We start from the raw sequence: 8,488 nt of genomic DNA, 5'->3' as shown, positions 1-8,488 counted from the left end.
GAGAGGGGGGAGGGTCAGAGGGAGAAGCAGACTCCCTGCCGAGCAGGGAGCCCGATGCGGGACTCGATCCCGGGACTCCAGGATCATGACCTGAGCCGAAGGCAGTCGCTTAACCAACTGAGCCACCCAGGCGCCCCCCTTCCCCCTTTAAATACAGCCCCCAACACTGCCTCCTGGCAGACAGTGTCCCCTCTGCTGTCCTGCCTGCTGTTCTCTTGCAGTGTATCCAATAAACTGCTAGCTCCTTTGTTCTGCTTCAGGTGAATTCTTTCACTGCCTGTACCACCGGCTTCCACCCAATTGGGTCGCCCCATGTTTAGGGACCCCCATCTGATCAAGAGAGACACCACAGGTCATTTATACAGCCTTCTGGGCTCAAAATTTCCCATCTCTGGTGATCAGGATGTCTCTTTCCTGCCTGCCCCAGGAAGGGTACTTTTCATATGGGAGAGTTATTTCCTGCTTTCGGGAGGACAGAGGAGAGTCTGAGAGTCCTTCTGTGCAGGCTGCCCCTTAAGTCGCTTTTATTTACAATAATCAATATGCCAAAGTGGCACATTTGAGGGCAGCCTGCCCTGGGCCCCTATACACCCAAACAGCCAACGAGTCCTGATTCCATCTCAGAAACATCTCCCAAATCAAGTGCCACCTCTACTCCGATACTCCAACAGCCTCCTAACTGGCCTCGGTGCTTCTGGAATACCATCTCTATTCTAGGCCATCCTCCATGCTCTGCCAGAATGATTTCCCCTAAACTTGACATGATAGGGTCACTCACTGCTCTGCTGAATGTCTATCCTCTATTACTGTCTATCTGTTGACCTCTCTTTGTATACAGAAAGTAAATGTTCAGGATGTATAGAATATCATCCAAGATTGCATAACTTGACCCCAGTCTAGCTCCCCAAACCCCTGTTTCTGCACTCCCCACTTTTCCCCTGAACACCAGCCAAAATGAACTCCTCATTCCCCACAGGTTTCACATCATTCAAAATCTCACGTCTTGGTCCCTGGTAGTCTCTCAACTTGCGATGCCTTTCCTTCATTTATCCTTATACTCTTGCCCAACCTTTCCAGATTTCTATCAGACTCTTGTCTTTGATGATTTTCTCAGCCCCTTCTTCACAGGAATTAGCTGCCCTCTGCCCAGACCTCTAAGCTCCTCGATTACCAAGACTGTTGCTCACTCGGTGTTGTGCCCCAAGCGCTTAGACCATTGGCAGTCAGTGCTTCATGAACATTTGCTGAGGGAGAGAAGGCACAGTGCAGCCGACCACACACCTCAAGTTGTCTGACAGAGTGTGACACTGAATGGAAAGCTGGGCATAGCACTGCATGGACATTTCATATATTTGTGTCCTAGAAACAAGAATTTAATACATCCAGTCTCATCGGCACGAGAGTTTCCATTTCCGCATGTACTGACGTATGTTGAGAGAATTTCGAGCAGAGCCTAAGTTGTATCTTAGTTGTAAAATGGAAATGTCACTGAAATATTGCATCATGTCTTGGGGACCTGAGAAAGTTACTATTCCCAAGGTTGCTTAATTCACCGTGAGTTAGTTTAGTTATTAAACTTTGTCACTCACTGCTAAAACATTAACTAGAATAGCGCATCTTAATTGAGGGGGTCTTTTTTGGGGGGGGGGGTTCGGTTTTTTTTGTTTTTACCTTCCATGTTCAGGAAAAAGAAAGGATGTTATGACCGACTAACAAAATTATTACCAGAGATTTATTTCTAAAAGCATCTTTCAGCCCTGCCTCCAGGTTCTGAGAAGATGGCGAAGGTCTCAGAGCTTTACGATGTCACTTGGGAAGAAATGCGAGATAAAATGAGAAAATGGAGAGAAGAAAACTCACGAAACAGTGAGCAAATTGTGGAAGTTGGAGAGGAATTAATTAATGAATATGCTTCTAAGCTTGGAGATGATATTTGGATCATATATGAGCAAGTGATGATTGCAGCCCTAGACTATGGTCGAGATGACTTGGCATTGTTTTGTCTTCAGGAGTTAAGAAGACAGTTCCCTGGCAGTCACAGAGTCAAGAGACTAACTGGCATGAGATTTGAAGCCATGGAAAGATATGATGATGCTATACAACTAGATGATAGAATTTTACAAGAAGATCCAACTAACACTGCTGCAAGAAAGCGTAAGATTGCCATTCGAAAAGCCCAGGGGAAAAATGTGGAGGCCATTCGGGAACTGAATGAGTATCTGGAACAATTTGTTGGGGACCAAGAAGCTTGGCATGAACTTGCAGAACTTTATATCAATGAACATGACTATGCTAAAGCAGCCTTTTGTTTAGAGGAGCTAATGATGACTAATCCACACAACCACTTACACTGTCAGCAGTATGCTGAAGTTAAATATACCCAAGGTGGACTTGAAAACCTCGAACTTTCAAGAAAGTATTTTGCTCAGGCACTGAAACTGAACAACAGAAATATGAGAGCTTTGTTTGGGCTTTACATATTGCTTCTAATCCAAAAGCAAGTGCAAAAACAAAAAAGGACAACATGAAATATGCTAGTTGAGCAGCTAGTCAAATAAACAGAGCTTATCAGTTTGCAGGTCGAAGTAAGAAGGAAACCAAATACTCTCTTAAGGCAGTGGAAGACATGTTGGAAACACTGCAGATCACCCAGTCTTAAGGTTTCAAACTCTTTCACATTACATTTCACAACTGCACAATTGAACTTACTGGCCTGTGACTTATTTACTAAATGCCTAGTGCTATTTATATACTAATTTTTTGTTAAGAGGGCAATTGTAAAGAATATTTATATAAACCTAAAAATGCCTTTTATTGCTAAGCAGGAAGATGGAGAAAGTCCACGGAAGAGAGATTTAACAAGATTCATATTGATTGTACATCATTCTCTTCATATCACACATATATAGCTTCTTTTAAACCACAACCTGATGTAGAAATCCCATAAATAAATCATGTGATTTATTAAACTTGCATTTGAAGGTTAAAAAATAAATAAATAAATAAATAAATAAATAAAAGCATCTTTTTTTTTTTTTTAAAGATTCTTTTTTATTTATTTGAGAGAGAGAGAATGAGAGAGAAAGAACACATGAGAGGGGATAGGGTCAGAGGGCGAAGCAGACTCCCTGCCGAGCAGGGAGCCCGATGCGGGACTCGATCCAGGGACTCCAGGATCATGACCTGAGCCGAAGGCAGTCGCCCAACCAACTGAGCCACCCAGGCGCCCATAAATAAAAGCATCTTTCAGGTAACATAATGTGTCAGTGTGGAGTATTCTCCAATAGTAGACAATGAAAATATATTACCGTTATTAGGGGGAAACATAACACTTTATTTTTAAATGCACAGTATAAATCTTTACTACTTAAGGTAAAACTATGCTACAACATATACATCTCAAATCTCAGTGGCTTAGAAAAACTGGAGATTTATTTCTTTTTCATGCAAGGTCCAAAAGGGGTGTTTCTGATAGGTGGGTGACATTGCTCCAAGCACCAATTCTGGTACCTAGTTTTCTTCTAACTTGTGGCTCTGCCATTTTCAACACATGGCCTCCAAGGTCATAGGTAATAGGAAAGAATTCAAAGGATGGTACGTGGAGGATTGTAATGGACCAGGCTTGGAATTCATCCACTTCACTTCTGTATGCATTTCATTGGTTAGGATATAGTCACATGGCCACACCAAACTTCAAAGGGCAGCTGGGAAATGTGGGTGCTCAAGAGGCAGAAGACAGGGGTTTGTTCAACAGCCAGCCAATCTACACCAAGAAGGTCCGATTTTCTGTGTCTCCTTTATCAACTCCCAGAGGCCTAGTCTGTGAATAGCTGTGATCATAATTATGAACCCAGGGGCACCTAGATGGCTCAGTCATCAAGCGCCTGCCTTCGGCTCAGGTCATGATCCCAGGGTCTGGGGATCGAGCCCCGCATTGGGCTCCCCGCTCGGCAGGGAGCCTGCTTCTCCCTCTCCCTCTGTCTGTTGCTCTGCCTACTTGTGCTCTCCCTGTCAAATAAATAAATAAAATCTAAAAAAATAAAAAAATAAAAAATAATGATAATTATGAACCCATACTACAAGACTTAATTGCTGAAACAAACACCTAATTGAATGAATGTATGGTGCTTACAAAAGCATGAAAACTAAAGATTGAAAACAGAATGATTTTCTTAAGTTCATCCTGAGCTGGATAAAAATTAAATAAAAATATACTTGTGAAACTGCTTCAAAGCATACAGTTGACCAAAAACCAAAATGGCTGCACTAATGCTTCAGTGAAGCTCAGTTTTAAAGTAACCTTTTTCTTCACTTCCGCAAACCTCCCCTCCTCCCTTCTTAGCCTTCTGTTTCAGGTACCACCCTGAAAACAACTAAGGAAGCTGGCAACACATATACAATCCCCGTTGAAACCTGCTAGACCCTGTATTTCCCTGTAAAACACCCCAGCCCCTTCCTCCCGGAAGGCTCGCAATTTTTGAAGGCCACTGCCTGCTGCGGCCTCCTTTGCCCCTGCAAAGCAATAAAGCAATTGTTCCTCTTTATCCCAGACTCCATCTTCGTATTATATTTTGGTTCTGAAGCACGGAGGTTGGTTTCCAACAACACTTGTTTATTGAGATTTGCAGTTAATTCGGGTTCTGCTGTTATTATAATGCAGAAAGCTGTTACTTTAATTCATGCCTGAAAAATCGGAAGAGTTGATTTGTACCATGGATACTAAAATGCTATGGCATAAATACATGTCGCCTACTGCTTGACAAAGGCAGCCTGCCCCAGGAAAATCAGCCAGGTGGAGGCAATTAACGTGATTGTGGCTGAGTGATTCAGCTGGGGGTGGGGACTCACAGAACCCAGGAGATAAGGGGTAGCGTAGGAGTGGAGTTGTGTGATTAAACCTGCAAATTAGCTGGCTAGTCCTGGAACAGTCTATCTGAAGGCTTTTGGGGTACAGGTAGAGCCTGCGTTTTATGGAAAAAAAGAAAAGTAGAGAAGCAGCTATTACATAGCAATACCAAATGGAGTGAGCAAAGGTGGGACAGAAATTTTTTGGTCTGTGTCATGGGTAGTGTAGGGGCCAAGGGCAAGCTGCCCCAACATGGGCCACTTTGGCATGAAGGTTATTTTGAGTTAAATGCAAGCAGATTCAGAAAGAGCTCTTTACCGCCCTCTCAACTGCCTAAAAAGAGTTGAGATAGAGGACCTGCTCCAGGAAGACAGCTGTCGCCATAACTACACTGTGATATGAACTACGCACGATAGGGATGAAGCTAGCAAGACCTGTTTGATCAAAGTCCTCTATGTCCCATTGTTTCTGAGTGGCCCAGCAAACATTTGCTTATCAAACATTTACTCTTCATCCTGTAAACTGCATTCCTTCCCTTTGAAGTCCCAGATGCCTACTTCCTTCTCCTTAATTCAGGATGACATACATACTTCATTATGTCTGTCTTTGGAATTTCATGGCTGTGTGCATTCCTTGTAAGCATAAAATTAAATTTCTCCTGTTGATCTGTCTCATGTCAATTTGATTCTTAGTCTAGTAAGAAGGACCTAGAAGAGCAGAGGAAATTCTTCCTTCCCGACAGTAGCATATCCTTTGAGTTCCTGAAGCTGCAAACACCTCTTTGTTTATGATGAATGGTCAGGAAATCTCATGGACTGTACTTAAATGGAAGGAAGCGTTTGGCAAGCCATCTTATTTCCTCTTGTAGTGTCATCTCCAGATGCCTTTGTGTGAGGTGAGTTAATAAGGCAGCCTTTCCTAAAAGAGGAAGCACATAATAACCGCCACCATCACTGAGCACACAGCACAGAGCAGGTGCCTACTAGGCACGTACACATGTTGTCCCCATTGGGGATGGTGATTGTTTTTGAAAGGAACTAGCTTGCTAATTTTCTTTTTAATTTTTTTTTCTGCTTGTGCTAAATGAGTGAGATATGTCAAATCACACCAAACAGTAGCAATTTTGGAATGATAGCCCTCTTCCTTCTCCAAAAGTGATGGGATGTGGTTTGCCAAAGACAGATATATTCAGAAATACAAAAATTAAACTTGCTCAGGGGTGCCTGGGTGGCTTAGTTGGTTAAGCATCTGCCTTCGGCTCAGGTCATGATCTCAGGGTCCTGGGATCAAGCTCTGCGTCCGGCTCCCCACTCAGTGGGGAGTCTGCTTCTTCCTCTCCCTCTGCCCCCCCACTCGTGCTCTCTCTCTCAAATAAATAACATCTTTTTAAAAAATTAAACTTGTTCATAAGAATATTAAAATAATTCAATTTGGACTAAGCACTAGAGTTATTTTCTAAAGAATTCATCCATGACTGAAAAACACTGAGGAAAGTTACTGCTCTCCCAGGCACACAAATCTGGGAAGTCATTTTGGGAAATGATATGTATGAAGGTGCAAAGAAGGGAGAAAGCATTGCATTTTGAGGGTATGACTCTCAATGAGTACTGCTGGCTTGTAACATGTAATGGGACAGGTTGGGGGAGAGGAGTCAGAAGCCGGAGCACAGAAGCTGTTAAGTCCAGGCTAAAAGGTTAGGTTTTCCCTCATAGGCAGTGGAGAGGTGTTAAAGAATTTTGAGCAAGATCTGAAAAAAATGGGGAAATCACTTCTCTAAATAATCAAATTCCCTGCATGCTTTTATACCAGGCTTCACTCTCAAATGAAGAAGAGAAAGTCCTGTAAAAACTCTGTCTTATACAGAAACAAAGGACAGTAGAGTGGGTTTGTGTCTATATAGTTAATTCTGTTGGTTTGAAAATGTGCCAATTATATGGGCACACATCTCAGGAGACCCAGAGATTTGTGGGATGCATGGAGTACAGGCCACAATAGAGAGGGGCATTAACTCAGGAAGCCTTAAATACAACAGGTAGGGGAAATGGTAGGGAGAAAATTTTTGGTCCGTTTGTTGACAAAACTGTTAAAATGTCTACCCTCGAGTCATGAAATTCTCCAGGGGACTCTGACAGGTTTCTTAATCCTTGGCCGCAAGGGAAGACCATTTTATTTATTTATTTATTTATTTTTAAGATTTGATTTATTTATGTGCCAGACAGACAGCGACAGATAAAGAGAGCACGAGCAGGGGAGGGGAAGAGGGAGAGGGAGAAGCAGACTCCCCTCTGAGCGAGGAGCCTGAGGTGGGGCTCTATCCCAGGACCCCTGAGATCATGACCTGAGCCGAAGGCAGACGCTCAACTGACTGAGCCACCCAGGAGCCCCAGGGAAGACCATTTTAAAGTGAAGGTCATCCTGTACCCTTGCTGGCTGGCTAGAGTGGACATGCAGGTTTAAAAGTCTTTAGGAGCTGACTGTGATGGTTATCCAAAAAGCCCATGTGGCATGACCCAGGCTCCTGCTGGAGTGTGGAGGTGGAACAATAAAGAGAACAATTAAGAATGGTCCCACCTCTAGGGAGGGGTCATGTACTGTCACCGTCTCTTTCATAGAGGCAGACATATGGAGAACATATTTAAGGATGGCCTTGCTTCTAAATTGGTGCCATCCATTGTCATGGTCACTCTTAAGCTGAACAGAGAAGAAAATTACACCCACAGCGTTTGCTAAATAAGGACAGAGAAAATTACCATGCAATTCATATACTCTCCCTGGCTGTCATGCGCGGCCCCTTTCCAACCCAGCAAATAGATTTGTTATCTATCATGCAGGCAGTACCTTGAACTTCGTAAATCAGAATGCTAAGACTTTTTCTGTCACTTTAACATCTTTAAAAAGAATGAATATATCACTCTTCTAATTTTTTCCCTGAGCCTAGAATTTTAAAATTGAAATCAATACAAGAAAAAAAACCTCACATTGAAATGGGGGTGGAAAGATTAGAACATGAGAGGAAATTACACCACAGCCAGAGATGAGCTCTGGTCGACCCTCTGCTGTGCCCTTCAACAACAGGATGTGGGCATGGGGTCCTCCAGCATACCCAACGCTACTCTGCGCTATTCAAAAAATATTTGAATATTTTTTCAAAGGCAATTCCTGTCTGCTGGCAACCACTCTCTCTCACATAACAACAAATCCTACATTCAACTACACTGCAAATTAGTTCTAAATCTTATGGTTGCTCTTTACCAAGGTTTTCAAATATTTGGATATATGACATTGACAAAGAGCTTGTGCTGTTTTGTTGTTGTTGTTTGTCCTCCAACCTCAAGGTAAACTCTTGTTCCTGATCATGAATTCATTTCAAAATGTTCAGATCCTGGAATAATCCAATTTGTGATATGGATGTGTGTGTATTTGAAGGAAGTAGAACTGGTAGAAGAAAACAAACTGGGATCAAGGATAGAATGATCCACATGAAATTTTATTTATTTTTTATTAATTCTATTTTATTATGTTATGTTAGTCACATACATTACAACATTAGTTTTTGATGTAGTGTTCCATGATTCATTGTTTGTGTATAACACCCAGTGCTCCATGCAATACGTGCCCTCCTTAATACCCATCACCAGGCTG

General features: G+C 42.5%; 1 pseudogene; it reads left to right on the top strand.

Moving 5' to 3' along the window:
* Nucleotides 1–1,761: 1,761 nt before the first annotated feature.
* On the top strand, nt 1,762–2,721 carry LOC102750684 (ER membrane protein complex subunit 2 pseudogene; annotated as a pseudogene).
* The last annotated feature ends 5,767 nt before the right edge of the window (nt 2,722–8,488 follow it).

This window comes from Leptonychotes weddellii, chromosome X (genome assembly GCF_054177405.1).
Source record: "Leptonychotes weddellii isolate Sample4059 chromosome X, ASM5417740v2, whole genome shotgun sequence".
Classification (NCBI taxonomy): domain Eukaryota; kingdom Metazoa; phylum Chordata; class Mammalia; order Carnivora; family Phocidae; genus Leptonychotes; species Leptonychotes weddellii.
This window is presented reverse-complemented; position numbering and strand designations above follow the sequence as displayed.